Raw genomic sequence first — 26,204 nt, 5'->3', positions numbered from 1 at the left:
TTCACAAAAAAGAAATTAACCAAAAAAACAACATAACACTAACCACATTTAAACAACCCCCCTGCACCCCCCATGTGGGGGGCTGCACCACACACCGCCCGCTACTTTTACATTCTCACTCCAAGATCGCACTACAGTAGGGAAAAGGGAATATTCCCTTATCCCTGCTGTGCCACAATCTAAGCAACAGCCCCCGTTGCTGTTTGCTTAGTTGCCTTTTCACAAAAGTGCATTTTCGAAAAAATTCACTTTCACGAAAAAGAGTTTGCCTAATTACATTTCGCTGAATGTATATATATATACACACAACACACACACACACACACATAGTATAATATAAAGGAATAGTTACTGGACATCATAGCAGTATTATGGTGAACTTTTCCTGCATTGCAAGCATCAAGCAACATGGTCATCTAGTAAAGCTATCACTTTTTTCTTTAATTTCTGTCTGTTTAGATGTTTTGTCTGTCTTACCACAAAAAGATAAATAGTGGTTGATTCCTCCAGATTTTAAATAGTTAGCTTGCCAGCACCAGACCTGTTTGTCTCTGCTGCCATATTAGGAAGTAATTTCAGAGTAAGTCACATTCCTTTAAATTAGCATTTTTTCTATGTTTATGCAGAATTCATTTACTCCTGTAACAAGGTAAACCCTTCTGTCAGACAAACTGTACAAGATTATTTACCATCTTGTATAGATCTATACCTTATTTTCGTAAGTTTTCTAAGTTAAAAAAACATGAAAGTCTGGTTCCTGCCTAACAAATCCTTTATTTACATTTCTAGAACATTTTTATAGATCTATGTGTGTCCCAGAGGATGCATTCTATAATGCACAGATATAGCTTACAACTGTACAGTATTTTGCTAAGTGTGCAGATTTCTGCCTCATATTTTTGTTCTGTCCCTCATAAAATTTGTGGTTTTCTGGAAAATCATTGGGGATTGCAGTCACTAAATAGTAACAGACATTTCAGTTTTCCTTCAGAAAATGCTTGCTAAAGCAACACTTGTTATTCTAGCAAATTTGTAAGCTTATATGAGCAATTTTTAAAACCTGTACCTATTTTGGGCCTTTGTCCTCCCATTATTTTTGGCTTTTAACCTAAGTAGAAAGAAGTGAGCAATACACTCTGCAATGAATGTGGGGCTACATGACTATGACAAGTGTGTCTTGCTTTTGAAACAATACTGATGCCAACATTACATAGCACCAAAACAAGTCCACTGTGGATATAACTGCACCATTTACAATTTCCACACTTTATGTGCCTATGTCCTTAAGTAGGGTTGTACCTGTGCAATTTATAGCTTCCACACTGATACAAGCCCGTGTCCTTATGTGGGTTTTTACCTGTACTATTTTGTAACTGCCACACTGGTATGTGCACATAACCTTATGCAGAGCTGTACCTGCATCTTTTATAACTGCCACACTGATACGTGAACATGTCATTATGTGGGGTTGTTCAGGTTGGTGCTGCAGTATGATACAGATGTGGCCTTTCCAGTTGCCCTTTCAAATTGCTACCACTTCCCCAAAAAAACTGAACTGCTCTCTACATTACTTAGAATATCTGGGAAGCTATAAAAAAATCCTCCAATTCTATTTTATTATCCCATTCGTATCTCTGTCACCTATACTGTAACTGACAAAAATTCCAGATATGTAATGTGGTTTATCAGTCCTGCACCATGCATCAACATCTTCACTCTTATAAACATTTTGTTGTATAAAAATATGTTTAAAATAATTTTGTCTATTTTTCACAAATTTCATTAAATATTTCATTTATGAAGTTAAGTTTATAATTTCTATCTCAAAACAAATCTCTTAATATTAATAAACTAAAAAACTGTGCCATTTAAAGTATGTTTAAACATCTGATGACTTAATTTCTAATGGCATTTTTCTCTGCATGGATTGTATGTGCACTGAATGCATGTGTGTGTAACTATTTAGAACTGAGGGTATTACAGAATCAAAACTGATGTTGGCATTTAAGAACAGTGTTGGTACTACTATAATTATAGTTGAAGCATAGCAGTTTAAGAGTGTGATTCAATATGTATTCAAATGTAATTTTTAAGATGACAATAATAAAAAGTGTTAGTGCATCTGCAAAACAACTCTCATTTAGTATCAAGTTTGCAAAAGTCGGAGCAATTACAGCACACACCACTACAGAAAAACCTTATTATTCAAAGCACAGTCCATAACTTATTAAAAATGTATTTCTTTTAATCCTGTGTTGACTGGGTTAGTCCTGACAGACCAGTGGTCTCTCTTCAGGGGAGACCCAAGGTGGTAGTCATACTGACTGGTGGAAATTTGGCCAGGGCACCAGAGAGCGTACCCTGTTTTTTTGTTTTTTTTTTGTTTGTTTTTTTTTTATAAGTGCCATGGGATCTTTTACAACCACATGAGCTACCAGCAGTTAAAACAGATGGGATAATGGAGCAATATAGATTAATGTTGTGGTTGTTGAACACTGTAATTGTTGTTAAAAACTTCTTAACATCTCCATGCTTGTTTCTTGAGAAAAAACAGTGATGAACTTCTGGGCAGAGAGCCTCATTAACATCTAGCTGTTGCTTTAAGGTCTGAACTGCAACTCTACAGGATGCTGTATTTTACAAAAATGAGGAAAAAATCTTACATTCTGCTAGGCATTGCACATTCCTAAAGCATTTCTGTTACCTTTTCCTTGCAAGTGACCATCATCTGGCACCAGATCCTGTCTTTGTTCATTGGGTCTATTGGACCCACCTTAGTGTCCCCCAGGCTCAACCTGACCCCCATCCAGGGATGCTGAAGAGATTGCAGACACTGGCTCAGCATCATATTTACCTTATCTGGGTATCTCAAGGTAGTTTTTCATTTTTCTTTTTGCACATTCCCCCAACTGTTTGCTGTTTTTCTACACGTTTATCTTATTTATTCGTCTTGCTTCATACTGACTGCCAAGTCTTTTTCCATTCTGTGTTATTATCTCTTTTCTGTCCCATCTTGCATACTGAGCCTTGCATGTCTTTGTGTCATTCACCAACAGGCACATATTTCATTTCAGGCCCCCTATCCCCACCATCTACAATACCATCACACTTCACACAGAGTATTTGAAAATGTCAGAGTATGTGAATAAATTGTGCATAAGGATGTAGCTGAACTAATGCAGACACCTGAAGAAATAAGCACGCTATGTAGTGACTGATGTTAATTCATAGTGAGCAATTTATTTTAAAAAAGCAGCCCTGATGCTTATGTGTTAGCTAATTTAACTACGCTATTTTTAGCCTTCCTTTTCATTTATAAACCAAAAGACTTAACAAAGGTTGAGTGCAGCAGAAAAAAGCCAGGGCACCAACAATTCCATGGCAGTGGTCAGAGGACAGAACGTTCTGTACAGTAAACGAAAGCCGCAGGTGTTTGAGTCTCTTTTGTGGTATTTGTTCTCCTGCAAAGTTAAAATGGAAATGCTAATGTAAAATAGATGGTTTAAAAGCATACTGTCAAGGGAGGGCAGCCAAATTCAGACACCAGGACTCGTAGCTGAGTATTGGATAAAAAAGGTTTCATAATTTCAATAATTTTGAGCCATGCTAAAAATACAAAAATGTTCCACTTTAGTCAGCAAGTAGAAATAAGTAGTAAAACATGATGCAAAAGGGAAAGAGCAGGGAGGTGTGATTATTCTGTCTCTTTACAGACAGTTAATGTATGAAAAACACATGATGGTCACGTGCTGATGATTCTGAAGCTATGGCACACCGAGAAGCTGAGAAGTCCTGGATACATTTATGTCGAACTTCTACTGGTTTTGAATATAAGCATTGGTAAGGGGGCTTATTCAGCCAGTGAATGTAGATTCTGAAGGTGTTATAGGAAAGCTGAGAGCTGCCTATTATGTATGCACTCTCATCTTACCTCATGGCTGTGTGTTACTTCAGTATTTGTAAATGTGCACATCTGGGCTACCGTTGTAGTGTTTCCACTGCTGCAAGATGGGAAAGAAAAGGGATTGTGAGCAAAAATAAAAAATAAAAGAAATGGCAGTTAGTCCAATAGAATGGAAAAGGTTAATCCTTAGAGAATGGACAGTATCTGTCAACATTCCATTTTTCCATGTTTTTATGTCATTGTTACAAACATCAATATTTCACCCATTTAGTACAGATTACTAGACACACACACACACACACACACACACACACACACACACACACACACACACACACACACACACACACACACACATAAACTGGCTAAGTTTCTGGTGTCATTCAAAGGGGATCCAGTATCTGTCTGCCTGGGACGACATGATCGACACACCACGATGCTTTGCCAGAGAGGGTCTGCACCTGTCACCCCTGGGATTCAGGTTACTGGCTAAAGCTCTTGCCACCCCTATAGTGCCTTTTTTAGGCAAGGTTCAAAGGACAAAATCACCACCATAATAGATACATGTATGCAAAATCTGAAGGTAATGCTGCTCAATGCTAGAAGTCTAAACCTCAAAATGCACTCTCTCGAGGCACTCCTAAAAAGGGAGAACATTGATATCTGTGCAGTAACTGAGACCTGGTTCAAGGCTCCAAACAGCACCCCTGCAATACCAGTCTACATCTCTTACCACACTTTTCAGCCACCAAACCAAGGCCAAAACGCTAAAGGTGGAGGAGTGTCCATATTCACCAAGGATAGTCACACCTCCAGTCTAGTTGCCCAACCCAATGCATCTGAAATTCTCTAGGTGCAACTAACACTAGGTAAGACTACAATCCAAATTGTAGCTTGCTACAGATCCCCCACCATGCCCCAAGATTCTCACTACACCTTTCTAAACATACTGGAAAATATTAAGATACAACCAAACACCCTAATACTGGGTGATTTCAACTACCCTGCCATTAACTGGGAAAACTACTCGGGTACCAATACCTTTTCCCAACGGTTCTTGGAATTCATAAATTCCATTGCCCTGGATCAACTAATCCATTGTCCCACCAGGGGCTCCAGTATCCTAGACCTGGTCATTACCAACATGGAAGATAGATGCTCCACACCAGTGGTCACCCCCTCATTGGTCAGGTCTGACCATAAGCTAATCACCCTTGATATCCACATCCCACCCCCACCCCCCAGTAAGGAAGCCTCTGTAAAAAATTCTCCAAAGCCAACTTCATTCTACTCAAGTCAGAAGTGACAAACTTCATGACACCCATGCAGATGGGAGCTGAACGTTTGAATGCTGAATCCTACACTAAGGCACTGTACGAGCACATCCACTCGTGCATGAATCATGCCATCCCAAATAGAACCAAGAAGCTCTCCTCCACAAAAAGGAAGACAATCTGGTGGTCCCCTACTATAAACAAACTATACAACAGAAGGAAGAAACTGTTGCAGAAATGAGGAAAATCCCAGGATGCAAAAAACTCCCTCACCAGCCTCAGTAAGAAGCTGAGATCCCTCATAAAATCTTCCAAAGCAAGTTATGAAAATAAAATTGCTAAAGATTCCAAAGACAACCACAAGACATTCTATAGTTATGTCAAGAATCTAAATGGCAATGCTCAGATCTGCTCTGAGCTACAACAGAATGACATTAAATATACTGATACCAAGGATATTGCTAATATCCTGGCAGATCGATTTAGTGCCAACTTCAGCCCCCTTTCACCCCCTAAAGGGACCATCTCAATACCAAAAGATTGCCAAATTCCGGTAATCACAGCCACACAGGTAGAAACCGCACTCTCCAAAGCTAAGAATACAGCATCCATGGGACCAGATGACATCCTGAGCTGTGTACTACATGAACTACAAAATGAACTGGCACCTCACCTAAGTGTCATGTTTAATCATAGCGTCACCTCAGACTTCATGCCCACTGAGTGGTGCATAGCTACAGTTATCCCAATCCACAAAGGGGGATCCTACTTGGATCCCGAGAACTACTGTCCCATCAGTCTGACGAGCCTGATCAGCAAGGGCATGGAACGCATTATCATGGAACTTATAAACAAAGACATTGTCAACCTTCAAACACTGGACTCCACCCAGTTTGGGTTCATGAAGGACCGATCTTGTCTCCTAAACCTGACTGACTTCTTTGAATTAGTCTCCAGATCTGTGGACGAGGGTAAGGAGGTCCACACAGCCTATCTGGACCTCGCCAAGGCCTTTGATACCACCCCCCACTCTGGAATCATAGATAAACTTGCTAAGCTGGGCATAAATCCCTACGTCACTCGATGGGTTGCCAACTGGCTTACTGACAGAACCCAGACTGTAAAAGTAGTAGACTCCAAATCCAGCTCCAGACAGGTGACAAGTGGAGTACCTCAGGGTTCAGTCCTGGGACCGCTCTTGTTTAGCATCTACTTCTCTGAAGTACAGATCAACACTAAGGGACTCTGGCTAACAAAGTTTGCAGATGACTGCAAACTGAGAGCCATTACTGAATCCCCAATGATGTGGATATTCTACAAAAGGGCCTTACAGAAAGAGATGTTTGGTGCCAGAGCCATGGGCTCAAGCTTAATGCCAAGAAATGTATAGCTATCCCCTTTGGGAACAAACATGTACCAATGAATTACTACATAGGTGGCAGTACACTAAACACCAAAAGTGTTATGAGAGACTTAAGAACACAGGTGGACAGTGGTTTCACCTTCGATAACCACAGCGCACAACAGTCAGGAAATCTTTTTATGTGGCACACCTCATCACTAAGGGCTTTTCATCCAGAAAAAAGGAGGTCATTGTCCCACTGTACTCATCCCTCATTAAACCCATTATAGAGTACAACGCTCCATTTTGTATGTACCTCACAAGACATCTGCAACAGCTGGAAAGGCCACAGAAATCCCTCACTAAAAGAATCACAGGCCTAAAGCAGATCCTCTATGCTGACCGTCTAAAGAAACTCCGGCATTTCATCTACTCAGAGGTGATCTCTGCTTAACATACAAGGCCATGTCAAACTCTGAGCTGTTGGACATGCTCCACTTAAAGAAATCCTAATCCCTCAGAACCACACGCTCCAGGGATCTAAACCTTGTCATCACTATGACTAAAACATGCTGGAAGGATAGGTTCCTGACCCAGAGACTCCCCATACTCTGGAATAGACTTCCCATACATGTCAAGCAGAGTGCCTCCTTGGCCGTCTTCAAAAGGAACCTTAACAATTGGATGGGAGATAGAAAATTCACCTCGGGGATCACGTCAGTCACCCTGATAGACAGGGGTCCAGGGAAGTAAATATTGTGGGAAGAAATATCCAGGGAATTGTTATGGCTAGGCTTGTATAGGCCCTAGGGCTGATAGCCTAGTACCAACCTATGAACCTATGGCAGCAGGGATGAGCTAACAGGAAAATGAAGAATCATCTTGAGATATTCACACATGGCAATATTTGGCTCACTACACAAATCTTTTAACATACATGACAGTACCAAAGGTGAATACATGCATCTGATTCTGAAACAGTCATGCATGTTAACAGATCTCCAGCTGGAAATGGCAAGGAAGACTCAAGGAGATGGCAGGTAGATTCATGGCTGCACAGAGCCTGAAACTGCCTCTTCACTTACCTAGCTGACAGGTGAACAAATTAAGGAAAACTGAAGTATAATTCCCATTTCGAAGAATAATGATTTACAGGAAAAATCATACTTTAACACTGGCACTTCCTCTGAGTCTGTGGTCATGTTACAAGAAAAAAAAAACTATTGCAACATGAGCTGCTTGGCTGCTGCCCCTGATTCTCTGCGGAGGTCATATTGAGGCAGAGAAATATGGGAACACAAATGACAACACTAGGTGTTATCAGGAGAGAAAACTGTGTTCTCGGAGTTAGTATATATAATTAACACGGGTGTGGGGGTTACAGGGGGCTTGCCCTCCTGCAAAAAAATGTGCTTTTTGTTAAGCCTACTCCAAGGTTAATCCTTAGAGAATGGATAGTAGCTGTCAACATTCCATTTTTCAATGTTTTTATGTCATTGTTACAAACATCGATATTTCATCCATTTAGTACAGATTACTACACACACACACACACACACACACACACACACACACACACACACACACACACACACACACACACACACACAGTACTTGAAGAAGTTCATTTGTTGAACAAAACCTGCTTTGCCATTGTCTTGATGCACCTTTTCTAATAAATTGCCTGTGAATTTATTGCAGTGGTGTTAGTGCTGTGCATTTTGCTGCAATGTCTATATCTATAGTTATATCTATACAGATGTACCATTTTTAATCTAAAACACCCAACATCCACTGCAACGATATTGACTACAAAAGGTTAAAAACAACATAACCAACCCAGTACTATGTGTGCACTTTGAAACACTCCCCCACATCCCTTGCTAATTATATATTCAAATTCCAAGAAGAACATGGAGTAATAGCAAATTTCCCAACCTCTGGATTTGTGTGATCTCGCACATCTTTTGATCAGCTGTCTAGTCAACATGATACTCATTCGACTGGATCACTAATATATATATATATATATATATATATATATATGTGTGTGTGTGTGTGTGTGTGTGTGTGTGTGTGTGTGTGTGTGTGTGTGTGTGTGTGTGTGTGAATAAGGTTTACTATCAAAATCGCGAAAACCAGAGTACTGTACAACACAGAAATGCACATTTTTGCAGGGGGGGGCCCACCACACCCCCTGCAAATAATATATTCCAGCTCTGAGATCGCACTACTCCCACTCACACTAATTCCCAATCCCCACTGTACTGTGATATGTAGTCATAACTCCGATGACATATGTGCGAATGCATAGTGGCATTTACTAAACTGCATACTTGCAATGGTGCAGGTCGGCAAAACAGGAATCAACCAACTGTTGTTCAACATTCCCGTTTGCGTCGAACCTGTACTCATAATTTTCAAAGTAAATCATCAAATATATATACATGTGTGTGTCTGTATAGCTAGATATATGAAAGTTTTGAATGCTGGCATTAGCAGTTGAAAACTGCTTTAATCTCAGTATACCGGTGTTACTTGGTGGGAGGTTGTGGTACAGCAGGGAGTGATGATTTTTACCTTTCTCCACTGTTGTGTGATCATAGAGTTAGTACATATAAGAAGCAGAGGGTATGGGGGTGCAGTGGGGCTTGCACTCCTGCAAAAATAAAAGCAAAAGTGTTTTTTCTTTTTCTGATATCACTTTTCGATATTTTAGGTTTTGACCTAAAATTATTAATTTTTGGTGTTTACATAATGTGTCATTTGCAGATCTGCCAATAAAATATAACTTTTTCTTCTTCTTTTTTTTTTTTTGTGGATCAAACTACTTTTTTCATTATCGAGAGAGAGACAGAGGAGTACCTGGAGAAGATAACAAGGGATATCTTTGGGTGGAACAGAGGAGAAAGGGCAGGTATTGGGTACAGCCAGACAAACATGCAATACAGGAACAGACAGACAAGACATGGGTGACGTATATACAAATGGTAGGGTGGACACTGGGTGGTCACATACAGATAGAGGCTAGACAATTAGAGATGGGGAGGGCTGAAAAATGAAGAAGGTGTGGCTAAAGACACATAGGGATTACATAACATCAGGTAGGAGATAAGGTGAGCTGCTAACATGATTGACTTACAGAGCAACCCACAGGGCAACATACCACTGGCATTACACACCTGGATGGCTACTGTCATGGTTTGGTTGCTGCCCTGGAGGGCCAGTAGCTAGGGACTGGCAGTCAAGCAAATCTTCAGTTCACTCCAGAAGACAATCTGTGTTGCCATGGTGGGCATCCAGTTACCTATGCACCACAGTAGTCATCTGCCTCTGTACTTGCTGTCAGTACAACACCAGTGACATACCTAGTCATCTTTCAGCAGAGAAGTCTTCCCCCTCCTGAGATCCTGACTCAGAAGACACCTGTGACCTTCCCTATTCACCTAGAGCAGAGAAGATGTCACCCACCCACCTTGAGAGCCTGACTAAAATGTCACCTGTGACTCAGCATCAGCTGCAGCAGTTAGCAGAGACTGCGATGACTATGGACACACCTCCTCCTCTATTTCAACTAAACCTACATATGGAAGACACAATGAAAACAAATGATAAGACACACAACATGAACACCACTGCACTTGTACACTAAAATGCTGCCCAACACATGCAACCCCACCGTGTCGAGAGCCATATCTGCCTTCTGTGATACTCATCTGTAGCTGGAAGACAAGTAGAGTACTAGAAAATAAATGTGAGCAGCAGTGAAACCAGTAACAGAAAAATGTACATACAAAAATACTTAGTGCATCTCTGTCTTCATCTGCTGAATCTCTGTCTTCCATTGCCAGAATAGGTTTGAGTGGCACTGCTTCTAGTTATTATGACAATGCCTGCACTGTTCACCTTTCTGGGTGATAACTGTGACATTAATCAGCACCCAGTCCAGGTCAAAGCAGGCTCTTACTTTTCAAAGGTGCATCATAGTGTCCCTGCAGATGTTCCTTATGGTCGCTTTGTAAGAAAAACAGGAGAAATCCTCTCTCACTGGCACTCTAGGGGGGGTTGGGTGTTGGTATAATGGTTAAGGTGTTAACCTCACAAACACAAGGTAGAGAGTTTAATTCTCACCTTTGGCCACTGTCTGGTTAATGGTTAGACATGTAATAGTCCGCAGACTGATTGCTTAGTATTTACCTATGAACATGATGATGGAGCCCTGTTTCTGATGAAGGATGAAATTGCCAAGTCCATTCAGCAGGTCTACTCAAGAATCAATATGATAGACTCACGTTTACGGGTTCATGTTTCTGAATCACAATGTAGTGCTGCACCATGGAGCTACATGCATTCACAGGCCTGGTGTATGAGCATTAACATCACATGCCTCATGCTAAACAGTAGGTGAACAGCCAATGCCACTAGGAATTGATAGCACACTGCAAAGACATTAGCAATATTTGTCCTCCTTTGCATACCTGCCATGCTAACTGCCTTACTTATGATATAAAGGTTCCCCTTCATATGATCCAATTTCTCTAAACTCGAAACCAGAATCTCGAATTTAGAGAAACTCAAACATATGAAAGGGACAAAAAAAATTAACACCTTTAAAATGTTTTCACAGGGGGGCTTTGCCCCCCTGCACCCCCCACACCCCCCTACTTAAATATACCTACTCTGAGATAGCACAATAGTGAAGGAAAGGGAAATCTCCCATTCTGCGCTATACGCGTAAGCGCAAAATGGAAGATTTTCCATTCATCCGCTATAGTACGGTCACGGAACATTCACATTTAAACTGCTAGAGTACAGGGGGACCTGGCCCCCTGCAATAAGGTAAGTTAACTTTTTATTTTTTTAAACCTAAGGCACCCATTCACAATTTCGAGTGAATGGAACTTCGAGATTCTGGTCTCGAGATTATGAATTTCGAGCTTCCATCCATTTGATCTTGTGAAGGGGAACCGATATAAAGCACTGACACCACCTTGCTCAAGACTGCTTTCACCCATATGAATAGGATTTAGTGGAAGTGCATTACATGTGCTATACGCATGGATGGTGAGACATAAAGAAGGATATCTAAGCTGGTAATGTAACTATTGCACCCTGCAATGTTTGTGCCACATGCCAGAGAAAAGGAGGGTCACTGTGTCATTGTGTACAATACTCATATGCAAGGTTGGGCTGCTTAAGTTTATTCCATTTCTGATATGGAAAACATGGTAGCAGTGCCACAAGAAACATACATGTCGGATGCTTGCATGCAGAGGCACCCAGACACCTTGACATGTGACATGCAAAATCACCACAGCTGAACAGCACACCTGTGCATGCCTGCGGTGAGTACCATGCCCAGAGGAAACTGCATGGGATACTGTGGCAAGCAAGGTGAGAGACTGCTGTGGCCATAAATACCAGTATGGTTATAACACTATATACTGGGAAGCTTACCCATTAATAGGTAACATCCTAGCAGATATAATGGCAGGCCCTTTGTCACTGATAGATGCAAGATTTAGCCTAGCACATATGCAACTTGAATTATATGTTTTGTCTGCAGGGGTACAGGTACTGATATGGCTACCTGGAGAGGCAATGCCAAGAGAAATACACCAGGCAGGAGACTGCGTCTGCTTACAGGTTCAGATATTCATACGTGTTTACTTGGCTAATGACCACAGAGGCCTTTTTAAGAATAGCCATGCGACCCAAATCTTTGACAAGTTTTGGTACCCTTGATAAGTGTAAGCAGGGGCTTGGGAGATAAAGCAGGAGCCTGGGAGATGAGCCATTTAAAGGCTGCCTGTGTCCATTAGAGACATAGGTGCTAAACCAGGGATGAATTTCCTGTTCCCCATCTAATTGTCCAAGTTACATTTGAACTGAGTTAGGGAGAAACTCTGTTTCACATGAATGGGAAGTCTGTTTCAGAGACGGGGTAGTCCCTGGGGATACACACCTGTCTCTCAAGCAGGTCCTATTTATATCATAGTCAAGGTTTAAGTCTTTAGAATGGGTAATTCTGATGCTGTTTGTTTTGGGGATTTGCAGGAAGTCCATTAAAGTGGGGTCTGAAAAAGGCCTTGTATGCCAGGTATAGATCTCCACTCAAAAGCCTGTAGAAGACAGAATACAGGGATAGGGCCTTGAGGCAATCTGCATGGAACATGTTACTTATGCCCTGTATTCTTTCAGCGAGGAATCTCAGTGGATGTTCCAATTCTTAGATATGCTTGGTTTGTTCAAAGAAGACATTGCACTCAACGATAGGTCTGATGAATGCCAATTACAGTGGAACAATAACTTCCTTGTACCTAGATGCTATAACTTTGTTTATACGTTGCGCAACATAGAATGATTTTCTCAATATTATAGACACGTGATGGTCAAAGGCTAGATTACTGTCTATGTGTGTCCCCACGTCCCTGACTACTGCATCAGATCTAAGGAGTGAGTTGTTAGTATGAGACATACCAGGGGTGGATGAGTTCCCAAAGGATGCTATTATGCATTTCTTCCATTTAGTTTTAGCCCATGGCTCTGACACCAGTTATTTGTCTGTGTCAGCCCTTCCTGGAGAACATTCGTGTTGGTGTGAGATTCAATGACAGCTCCTAATTTGCAATCATCTACAAATTTAGTCAGCCAGAGGCCATTGACATTGTCCTTGACTTCAGAGAAGTAAATGCCAAAAAGGAGCAGTCCCAGGACTGATCCCTGCGGGACTTTGCTTGTGACTGGCCTTTTTCGTAGAGGTGGACTCCCCAATTCTAACTTGAATCCTATTTGTGAGCCAGTTGGCTATCCAGTGGGTGACATAGGGGTCTCTACCTAATTTCTTGAATTTGTCAACAATGCCTGAATAGAGTATTGTGTCAAATGCCTTGTTTGTTGACCGGCTTCTCAAGGGCACATTGTCCAGAATAGATTATATACTATCTGACGCCTGGGACTTTTTGTCCCGAATACAAAATTAATTTTTTAAAGAAACTAAGGGATTCTCAACTATTGATGTAGTTGATTTGTTTGGGTCCATTCCTACTGACACTGGACTTGAATTATTCCAAGAGGCTTTGTTGGAATATAATGACTTGAATGCCAACATGATTAATCTAGTTATGGAATTAATGGAATTAGTCCTTAACAACAACTATTTTGTTTTTGAGGAAGAATATTATAGGCAATCAAAAGGGGTTACCATGGGGTCGAGTTGTGCCCCGATGTATGCAAACCTGCTTATGACAATGTGGGAAAAACATTTTATCTTTGGATCTGATTTTGCAAACAACTGGTTATTGTACTTGTGATACCTTGATGACTTTTTTATTTTGTGTAAGGGACAATTTGTAGTAGCTGACAATTTTGTTGACTATATCAATAATATATGTGATTATTTTAAATTTACACACACTTATGACTCCACTGCTATTAACTTTTTAGATGTTAACATTACTAAGGACGCAAATACGAACACATTCAAATCCAAGGTTTATCGCAAACTGACATACCCATATCATTTTTTAAGTTAGAAAAGTCATCACCACTTTTACGTCAAGAAGAATCTTGTGAGAGGTCAAATGATTAGGGGGGCTCGTATGTGTTCAACCCTGGATTGTTTGAAGAGGGAACTAGGTCAGTTAATTCAAATGTTTACTGACAGAGGTTACCCAGAGGATTGGGTTTGTGAACTGGGTATGGACATTTTGAGTGGGTGGGGTACTAGATATACACCTTTGTTGGGGGTGCCCCAGCCTCGAAAGAAGCAACCTTTCCTGGGGGTTAGTTCTACTCATTCACATTCCATGGTTACCTATTACGGTTAGTTCAGTCACAACATTAGGGACATTCTCAATAAAAACTGGGTTATTTTGGAGGGTAACAAGGACCTGATTCAGTCCCTTGGTAAAGGACCATCATTTTCATATAAGTTAGGACACAATATGAAACATCTCCTGGAACACCCCCTTTTAAATATGAAGGAAAGAAGGGGAACAAAGAAATGTGGTAGATGTAACCAGTGTCCACTTATTTTTTAAAGTACAGAAATATTGATAGGTGACCCACCGCAGAGAATTTACTTAGTGGGGGGAACTGTCAAAACAAGGGTTTGGTTTCCGTTAGTGTTTGTCAGGGCTGTAATATGTTTTAAGTAGGTAAAACTGAAAGACCCCTGAGAAAAAGGTTTTATGAACACTCATATGCTATGGAAACTCATAACTACAACAATGCTTTGCACAGACATGCACTGAAATGTGACAACTTTACAGGATACAAGTTTGGTATTTTAGAAGTGGTCAGATACAACGAGAGGGGAGGAGATTGGTGTACTGAATTAGCGAGAAGGGAACTGATGTGGCAGCTGTCACTAAATGCCACCCAACCACCAGGTATCAATGACCACTTACTTTTGGTGCCTGTACTGAATCAAAGGGCACTTAAGTTATAAAGGTATTTTGTAAGGTTTGAAAAACAATTTATCTAGAAAGCATAGCACATGCATAAAACACATACTTCTTTATAAATATACCAGCACGTGTAATTCTTACTTCCCAGTTTTAACCAGTTTCTTTAAAATTTTAATTGATTTTAAATGTTAATTGATTTTGATTAAGCTACTATTTATACCATGATGCAATGCTTTTCTATGGTTTTGACAAAGTCTGACTAGATCAGACGAAAGCGCTTACCTTAATTTCTGCATTGAATATTTATGCAACGGATGGTTTTACTTTACTGATTTTATGTACCACTACAACAACTGTTTGGTGGAATTTTAAGACTTTGCTGCATGTGTTTTCAATTAAATTGCTTAGTGAACTTTTGGCCTGGTTTGTGCTTCTGGGTGCTTGCGTCAGTTACAGGAGTGTTTTTGTGTTACTAGTAGATTTTACACTCCTGCATGCTCTCTTTTTACTGATTCTTAGATATGCTTGGTTTGTTCAAAGGGGACATTGTACTCAATAATAGGTCTGATGAATGCCAATTACAGTGGAACAATAACTTTCTTGTACCTAGATGCTATAACTTTGTTTATAAGTTGCGCAACATAGAATGATTTTCTCACTGTTATAGACACATGATGGTCAAAGGCTAGATAATTGTCTATGTGTGTCCCCAAGTCCCTGACTACTGCATCAGATCTAAGGGGTGAGTTGTTAGTATGAGACATACCAGGGGTGGATGAATTCCCAAAGGATGCTATTATGCATTTCTTCCATTTAGTTTTAGCCCATGGCTCTGACACCAGTTGTTTGTCTGTGTCATCCCTTCCTGGAGAACATTCATGTTGGTGTGAGATTCAATGTAGCTCCTAATTTACAATCATCTACAAATTTAGTTAGCCAGAGGTCATTGACATTGTCCTTGACTTCAGAGAAGTAAATGCCAAAAAGGAGCAGTCCCAGGACTGATCCCTGAGAGACTCTGCTTGTGATTGACCTTTTTTGTAGAGGTGGACTCCCCAATTCTAACTTGAGTCCTGTTGTTGAGCCAGTTGGGTATCCACTGGGTGATATAGGGGTCTGTACCTAATTTCTTGAGTTTGTCAACAATGCCTGAGTGGAGTATTGTGTCAAATGCATTGGCCAGGTCAAGATAGGCAGTGTAAACCAATTTGCCCTCATCCACTGCTTTGGTGATCCTCTCAAAGAAGTCCATCATGTTGAGTAGCTGCCTATATTGAGCCAGAAGATATAGCAAACCTAAAGGCCTTGATGAAACCAAATTGGGTCGGGTTCAGTGTCTGGAGGTTTACTATGTCATTACTGATCATTTCCATTTTAATTCTTTCTATGGCTTTGTATATAGACTAGTGAGATGTATCGGTCTGTAGGTGGCCTACCTTTATGCAGAGGAATGACTGTTGCTCTTCTCCATTCATGAGGCATGAAGCCTGTTTGGAGGCTACAGTTAAATAGCAATTCCAGAGGGCCTGACAGGACATGTTTCATGCTATTTAGAAGGCATCTTGAGATACTGTCTGCACCCATTGATGCAGTGTTCTTGGCCTTAGAGACAGCATTAAGGACCTGTTCCCTAGTGATAGCAGAGGGAGTTATATTTGATGGTATTTCCTGAGGGAAGGTTGGGAGGGAGGAGAGGGGTAAATTTGGAGGTGAATTTGTTGGCCAGCAAGTTTGCTATATCTTCTAGCTCAGTATAGGTGGCTCCATTTACAATGAGCTCTGCACACAATTGTGTATTACCTTTGAGGTTGTGGACATAGCTAAAGAATGCCTTGTGGTTTGTCCTCTGAGTTGTTTGTTTAATTTGAGAGTGCTTTTATCCTACAGGGTGTTGTACCTCCTAATTTTTGCTGTGATTTTCTTCCTTCTGTTTTACAGCCTATTGATGATGTGATTCCACCAGGGTGGCTTGTTTTTTGAGCTAGTTCTGTACTTCATCCTGGTGGGTACAGCTGCCTCTGTGCCACTATTAACATGCTTGTATAGGGTTTCTGTGAACAGTTCTGCATAGGCAGCAGTGTTCTTAGGCTTTGTGGAGGCTTGAAATTTTGCCAGGTTATTACTTAATAGCAGGAAGTTACCCTTAGAGTAGTTCCTGAATATTCCAGGTTTTATTTTTACTTCAAAGAAGACCATTTTGTGGTCTGACCTTACCAGAGAAGGCATTACACTAGGGGGGTGTGCTGCACTCTCCCATATTAGTGGAGACCATATCCAGTAGAGCTGCACTCTTGGTTGGTGCATTGACTATCTGGTCCAGGGAGTTTGTGTTTACAAAATCCAGGAATCTCTGTGCCTGTACATTTGGTGTCATGTAGGATTCCCAGTTAATAGTGGGGTAATTAAAGTCACCCATGAATATGGTATTGGGTTGGATGGTGAGTGTTTCCAATACGTTTAAATGCATAGTATGGGTTTCCTGGGTCATAGATGGGGACCTATAGCTTGAAAGGAAATTATATTGGATTTTGCCTATGGTGATTTGAACATGGAGAACCTCTAGTGCATTGCCCTATCTGACCAGCCTTGTGGTAGATTTATTTTTTATGTAAATCTTAACACCTTCACCTTTAGTCCATGTTTGTGTTGTAGCTGGTCTATATATGTGGAAGGCATTATAACTTTGCACTGTTGGAGTACTTTCCATGGCTTTAAACCACGTCTCAGTAATCACACATACATCAGCATTCTCTAAGGTGAAGAGACCTTCTAGGAGTGGAGTTTTTTGTTTAGAATACTAGCATTGAACAGTAATACCTTTAGATTTTTTTTTGTTTTCATTTGCTATGTTGGAAGTACTTTCAGTTTGGCATTGCCTAAAAAAGGCACTATGGGGGAAGATAATGTTTTAGCTAATATTCGAAAACCTAGCGGGGAGAGGTGCAGACCATCCCTGGCAAAGTAGCATGGTCTGTTAACTATCTCCTTCCATACTGACAAATATTGCACCCCCTTGGAATGACACTAGAAACAAGATAAGTCAGTTATCTTTAATTTGTATTGTAGCTTCATCTTTAGAAAAGGTAAAATGCTGCTCAGTGCTAGGCTCATACCAGCCTGGGACACATATTCTGAGAGACACTGACCAAAGGTTGTGCAGAGCAACATGTCAGAGACTAGAACTGGCATGGTGTGGGTATAGTGTATGAATATCATGGGTAGCCATGTTAGGTCTTTGCAATAGGTGTGAATGATCTTCATGTTAAGCAAAAACATAGAAGCTCAAGGCAGACAGAGCCTTCTTGGGAGAGGACTCCCATTGCTTAAACGGCTGGCATGGGTTGTAAGAGATTTTGATGTTACTCTACTTACAGGAGAAAAGAGTAGTCCCATAATAGTTGATGGCTTGGATGTGGGTGCAGGCTATCTTTTACTATCCGTGTTTCCATTGAGGAAGCACCAGGTTAGTACTGATCAGTATAGTAGGCCATGACACATACATATGCATGATGTGAGGAGGATATGATCATAGGCTATCTGTATATCTGTCCTTCTAAGCACTTCTGCTCTCGCGTACGATGCCCTGATCAACAATCTTAAGTTTTTCCAGGCTATTGTATAACAGCATTCTACATATATAACAGTATCCTTGCATTCATAGATTTCACATCAACAGGAGGTTGATGTTGGCATGGCTGCTGTGGCAGACAACAATAGCAACTTGCAGGTGGCAGAGTCCAGTGATAGTCTGGCAGTGTCTCTAACACTCAGGGGGAAGGAAAACATCCATATCTATGGGTACAGAAAACTCTGTAGAGGTAGCTTCTGAGCACATAGCCTCACAGACTGAAATACATCCTATGGCTGAGAGCCCTACATGGGCTGCCCCAGTACCCCAGCCATATGCAGCATCTGATATGTGCATTGCAAAGTAGACCAGAAGAGTAGAACAGTTCAAATGTGCATGCCAAGGTGGATAACTGCAGGACATGCATAACTTATCAGTTGTAAAGATTGTCTAAAAAGTAATCTTAAAGTATCTCGTTATGCACACAGAATAAAAAAACTTAACACTCAGTGTGGGATACCAGAAACTCTAACGTTTAGATTACCTGCCAGTAAGCAACCTGCCTACTTCTCTATGTACTGATATGAACAACAGCCTACATTTCTTGTCCTTTACTAACTTTCACTTTAGTTGTGTTTGAATCCAATATTTTCATAAAGAGACTGTTTCATAAATTCACCAGAATCTGGATTTGGTTTCTCATTCTGATGCTGCACTGTTCTCAGAATGCATCCCTTTTGTTCATGCATGTTTTATGCTAACCTTAGAACATTGTTGATTTGTGACATTATCCTGCCATTTCTTATTTCCCTCTTGTGCATGTAGGTGTACATATTAAGTCTCTTGAGTATCCTTTCATGTGACATTTTATGTAGACGTTCTGTTTTAGTTGCTCCTTTCTGCTTGTTGTCAGCAGCCTTGATAAGTTGCTGTCATCAGAACTGTACAGATAGTTCCATGCTGAGGATCACCAGCTATACACTGGGATAAAATACTCCTTCATACTGTCTACTGATCAACGTTTAGTAATCATCAGAGCCCTCTTAACTGTTTTCTGCTATGGTCTGACTTTCTTATTTCATGCTTTCTGAGTATCTCAAGGTGATTTTCCACTTTTCTTTTCATTTTTTGTACATGCCTCAGTCTCAAGGTGTACTCCTTCCATGGATTTACTAGTAATAGGTAACTCTATAGTCAGGCACACTGACGTCCCACTCACTAGGCTGGACAAGCAGAAGGTTACTGTTAGCTGCCTGTCAGGAGCCAGAATCCGCCACATAAGCACTCAGGTCACTCCAGAACAAGTACAAATATGACGCTGTCATTGTTCATGTTGGTGTGAATGACCTAAGACGTACCTCCATGAACTACATGAAAAGAGACATAGAAGAGCTCTCTGATCATGCAGCCCAAGCTGGTATGACACTGGCCCTGAGTAGTATCCTGCCCTCACCAAGAAAGATACCTCAGTATAAAGAAAAAAATGATCAATTTCAACAATTGGCTAAGCTTCTGGTGTCATTCAAAGGGGATCCAGTGTCTGTCAGCCTGGGACAACATGCTCGACAAGCAGCATTGCTTCGCAAGAGACAGCTTGCACCTCTCACCCCTAGCCTTTCGAATACTAGCCAAGGTTCTTGCTGCCCCCATAGTGCTTTTTTTAGGCAGGGCTCAAAAGTCAAACCCACCTCCGTAAACAGCACAATTAACAAAAACTGAGGGTTATGCTACTCAACGCCAGGAGTTTAAATCTCAAAATGCATGCACTTGAAGCACTCTACAGTATGGAGAACGTCGACATCTGTGCAGTAACTGGAACCTGGTTCAAGGCTCCAGAGAGCACCCCAGCACTACCGGGCTACAACTCATACCACACGTTTCGGCCACAGAACACGGACTGAAACACAAAAGGAGGGGGTGTATCCATATTCATCAAGGATACCTACACCTCCAGGTTAGTGGCACAGCATGATACCTCTGAGATCATCCATGTGCAACTAACATCAGGCAAATCTGCAATGCAAATTGTGGCCTGCTACAGATCACCCTCCATGACCCAGGACCACCACTCCACCTTTCTGGAGACACTGGAAAACATGAAGGTCCTGCCGAACACCCTGATATTGGGCAATTTCAATTACCCTACCATTCACTGGGAAAACTACTCGAGTACAAATTCCCAGGCCCAGCGCTTCCTGGAATTCATCAACTCAAATGCCCTGGATCAGCTGGTAAACTCCCCTATTAGAGGTGAAAACATATTGGACCTGGTCATCACCAACATGGACGACAGGTGTTCCATACCGGACGTCAACCCATCATTGGTTAGATCAGACCATAAACTAATCACTCTGGATGTTCACACCCCACCACCACCACTAACTAAGGAAACTACAGTAAAAAAAACTTTTCTAAAGCAAACTTCACCTTACTTAAGACAGAGGTGGTAAGTTTCACAGCCCCCATGCTAAAGTATAATGCTGCCCAAGATGCAGAAACATTTACAAATGCACTCTATGAGCACCTGCAAGGATGCATGGAGTGTGCCATCCCTAGCAAAACCAAGACTAACTCCTCTAAGAGAAGGAAATCAGTTTGGTGGACCCCTGCAATAAACAGGCTATACAATAGAAGGAGGAAACTAGTTCAGAAAAAAAGAAAATCCCAAGAAGGAAAGACATCCCTGATCAGTATCAGTAAGAAACTAAGGTTCCTCATGAAGTCATCCAAGGTTAACTTCGAAAGAAAAATAGCCAAGGATTCAAAAGATGACCACAAAGCCTTCTTTAGCTATGTTAAGAATATAAGTGGCAACTCGCAGATATGCACTGAACTAGTGCAAAATAGCACAAAATATACTGAACCTACTGATATTGCCAACATTCTGGCAAATAGATTCAGTGCAAACTTCACCCCCCTTTCACCTCCAAAAGTGCCCACAACAATACCGGAAAAGTGTAGTGTCCCAAAAATCACAGATGCACAGGTGAAAACAGCCCTTTCAAAAGCCAAAAACACAGCGTCAATGGGACCAGATGGTGTCCCAGGCTGCGTGTTGCACAAACTACAGAACAAACTAACCCCCCCACCTAAACACGCTGTTCAACCTCAGCCTCTCCACAGGCTACGTGCCCATAGAATGGTGCACAGCAATGGTTATTCCTCTCCACAAAGGGGGGGCCACAACTGACCCTGGTAACTATCACCCCATAAGCCTGACTAGCCTGGTCTGCAAGGCTATGGAGCACATCATCATGGAACTCATTAACAAAGACATTGGAAACCTCCAAACACTTGACTCGACCCAGTTCGGCTTTGTTAAGGGTAGATCATGCCTACTAAACCTGATTGACTTCTTTGAGAAAGTCACCAAGGCCATAGATGAGAGAAAGGTGGTTCATACAGCCTACCTTGACCTTGCCAAGGCTTTCGACACCATTCCCCACTTGGGTATTACAGAAAAACTCACCAGCCTGAACATAAACTCCTACATCACGAGATGGGTTGCCAACTGGCTTACAGACAGAACTCACACGGTAAGAATAGCGGGCTCCAGGTCCGACTCTAAAGCAGTCACAAGTGGTGTCTCACAAGGCTCGGTCCTGGGACTCCTACTGTTTGGCATATACTTCTCAGAAGTACAGGCAAACACAGGGGACTATGGCTAACCAAGTTCGCCGATGACTGCAGACTGGGAGCCATAATTGATGGACATCCTCCAAAAGGGCCTTACTAAGATGGACACCTGGAGTCAAAGTCATAGCCTCAAGCTAAATGCCAAAAAATGCATAGTCATCCCATTTAGGAAAAACAAAACACCCACGAATTACCACATAGGTGGCAGCCCCCTTAATACAGAAGAGGTAATAAGAGACCTGGGGACCCAGGTAGATAGTAATCTCTCCTTTGACAATCATATTGCCAAAGTAGTTAGGGAATCCTTCTATGTGGCCCATCTAATTACTAAAGGGTTCACATCTAGAAATAAAGAGGTTACAGTGCCCCTCTACTCATCACTCATTAGACCCATCATAGAGTACAATGCCCCATTTGGGATGTACCTCACAAGACACTTCCATCAGCTGGAAAAACCACAAAAGTACCTCTCCAAGAGGATTACTGGCCTCAAACATATGTCCTATGCAGCCTGACTGAAAAAACTCCGGCTGTACTCAGTGGCATATCGCTTACTCAGAGGTGATCTCTGCCTGACTTACAAAGCCATGTCCAATTCAGAATTGATGGACATGCTTCACCTAAAGAAATCCAAGTCACTGTGAGCCACGTGCTCTAGAGAACTAAACCTCACCACAACAATAAATAGAACATGCTGGAGGGATAGATTCCTGTCACAGAGACTCCACATGCTTTGGAACAAAATTCCAAATTACATCAGGCAGAGCCCCTCACTAACACTCTTCAAGAGAAACCTTGACGAGTGGATGGGTAACAGAAAATACACCCCTGGGATCACTTCATTGGCTCTGCTTGACAGAGGATCAGTTAATTAATCAATGGGGTGGCGAAAGCCGACACACTCTGGCTAGGCTTATAAATGCCCTCGGGCAGATAGCCTAGTACCTACCTATGAACCTATGAAGAAAGAGAAAACAAGTTTGCCTTGGTTTTTCATTTGGTTTTCTGTACTTATGAATGATAGTAAAGGTGAATGTACTACATGTAGATCTAAAGCTGTGCTGACATGGTAAAAGTATATTTTTCAAGTATCCTACTTTGTTGATGAATAGTCTTTTCTTTGATATTAACTAGGGGTGACAAAATTGTTACAGGTCTGTAGTTTAAGAAGTCTGCAAAATTTATGGAAAGGAATATGTAAGCAAGATTTCACGGGAAAGGTACATACATTTCTATAATAGAGCTACGTATTATCTACATCTACATCTATATATATATATATATATATATATATATATATATATATATATATATATATATATATATACACACACACACACACACACACACACACACACACATATATATATATATATATATATATATATATATATATATATATATATATATATCTATGGGTCTAGGACACATGCTCGACTAGCATGTGTCCGAATCACAAAACACCGAACACACATACACAAAAGCGCTTCCGTGTATGTGTAGTTCAAAAAAAAATCTACTTTTCTGCAGGGGGGCTTTGCACCCACCACACCCCCCCCTACTTTAATATTCTCACTTCGAGATCGCACTACAGTGGGGGAAAGGGAATTTTCCCCTACCCACACTGTATTCCAACAGGCACACATACACAGAAGCGCTTGTTGATGTTAAGAAGCGCTTTAGTGTATGTGTGTTCGGTGTTTTGTGATTCGGACATATGCTAGTCGAGCATGTGTCCGGATCCCATATATATATATATATATATATATATATATATATGTCTATACATAGAATAGTCAATTTCATCTGCTGCTATTTCTAAGGTTCCACTATGGAAAGTCAAGTTACAAGTTGATGAGGAACCATCTCTACTTGACTCCCAAGTAGACTATTCTCTATCTGTATAGCGAAGCACTTGCTCCTACAGTACTTATCACCTCGATACAGCACTCTTGTTATAGAAAGTACCCCAAAAAAGCAAACCCCATTTCTCGGTCACCCACATCCCCCAGAACCTTTTCTTAAGTTTTTCTGTCTATTCCTTCTAGCATGTCGAGGGATCAGTTGCTAATGTCCTCTCCTGCTCAGCTGGTGAACCTGGGAATATTGAGGCAATGTTACAATTGCCTCATGTACACAGACAACCCTCTCCTCCTCCCACAAAACACAAATACATGCGAGAGATGCAACTATACGGCTAAACTGGAGGCTGAGCTCTCTCAACATAGGACTGGCATGACCAGACAGGAGGAGAAGGTAACCACACACACTATAGACCCAGTCTCACATAATACCATCACAACCTCAAATCATACACATAAACACACAAAGACATACTCGGAGGCTCTGATCAAAAATCTACCAAAATAGCCGAGGCCACCAAAGCAGACACCCAAACAACTACCACCTCAGAATACAACACCTGCAACACATAGACCACACAGTCAGAGTGTCAAGCAGTCACAGCCCTTAAGGCCAAACACAATGCCAGACACACTAGTCATTGGTGACTCCATAGTCAGACACACTGACGTCCCGCTCACCAGACTGAGTAAGGAGAAGGTCACAGTAAGCTGTCTGTCGGGTGCTAGAATCCGCCACATAACGCATGCACTCAGGTCTCTCAACAGCAGGTACAAGTATGACTCAATCATTGTCCACGCTGGTGTTAACGACCTGAGACGTACCTCCTTGGACTACATGAAAAGAGACATAGAGGAGCTCTCTGATTATGTAGCCCAAGCAGGTATGACCCTCACCTTGAGCAGTATCCTACCTTCACCAAGAATGATGCCACAATACAGAGATAAGATGATCAGCTTTAACAATTGGCTTAAACTCTGGTGTCATTCAAAGGGGATCCAATGTCTGTCTGCCTGGGATGACATGCTGGACAAGCCACGCTGCTTCATGAGGGATGGCTTGCACTTGTCACCCCTCGGATACCGGATTTTGGCAAAAGCTCTTGCCTCCCCCATAGTGCCTTTTAAAGGGAAGGCACAAATTCTAAACCTACCACCCTAGAACAAAACAAAGAAAAAAAACTAAGGGTAATGCTGCTCAATGCCAGAAGTCACAACCTCAAGATGCACGCACTCGAGGCTCTTCTCAGTATGGAGAACATCAATGTCTGTGCTGTGACAGAAACCTGGTTCAAGGCTCCTGAGAGCACCCCAGCACTATCAGGTTTTACCTCATATCATGCGTTCCGGCCCCAAAACCTGGACAATACCAAGAAAGGAGGAGGGGTATCCATATTCATCAAGGACACTCACACCTCAAGATTGGTGGCATCGCATGATGCATCGGAAACCATCCAGGTGCAATTAACCATAGGCAAGACTGCTCTGCAATTTGTAGCATGTTACAGGCCACCCTCGCAAACTCAGGAACCTCATATGGCCTTCCTGAAAACACTGGAGGGATAAATGTATCTCGAACACCATCATACTAGGTGACTTCAACTACCCTAATATAGACTGGGAACACTACTCAAGCCCAAACACTCTAGCCCAAAAGTTCCTGGAATTCATAACTCAAATGCCATGGAACAACTAGTCACCATCCCCACAAGAGGAGAAAACATACTTGATCTCATCATCACGAACATGGGAGCACAATGTTCAATGCTGGAAGTATACCCCTCACTGGTGAGATCTGATCACAAACTAATCTCGCTGGAGGTCCTCATCCCGCCCCACCGAAATGAAAAGACCACAGTAAAGAACTTCTCGAAGCCGACTTCACACTTCTAAAGACTAGTGTGGTCTCCTTTAAGGCCCCTGAGCCGGCGGTTAACATTACTCAAACCGCTGAATCACTTACAAATGCCTTCTACCAGCACCTGTAGGGCTGCATGGATCAGGCAATCCCAAGCAAAACAAAGACTCTTTGTACCAAAGGCAAGCGTCCAGTCTGGTGGACCCCAGCCATAAACAAACTCTACAACAAAAGGAGAAAGCTACTACAAGATAGAGCAAAATCCTTAAAAGGTAAGACACCGCTGATCACTATAAGTAAAAAGCTAAGAGCTCTCATAAAATCATCCAAAGCTAATTTTGAGAAAAAA

The sequence above is a fragment of the Protopterus annectens genome, chromosome 8.part0 (assembly GCF_019279795.1).
Source record: "Protopterus annectens isolate FY-2018-M chromosome 8.part0, PAN1.0, whole genome shotgun sequence".
NCBI classification, from domain to species: Eukaryota; Metazoa; Chordata; order Ceratodontiformes; family Protopteridae; genus Protopterus; species Protopterus annectens.
Note: the sequence above shows the minus strand (reverse complement) of the source record.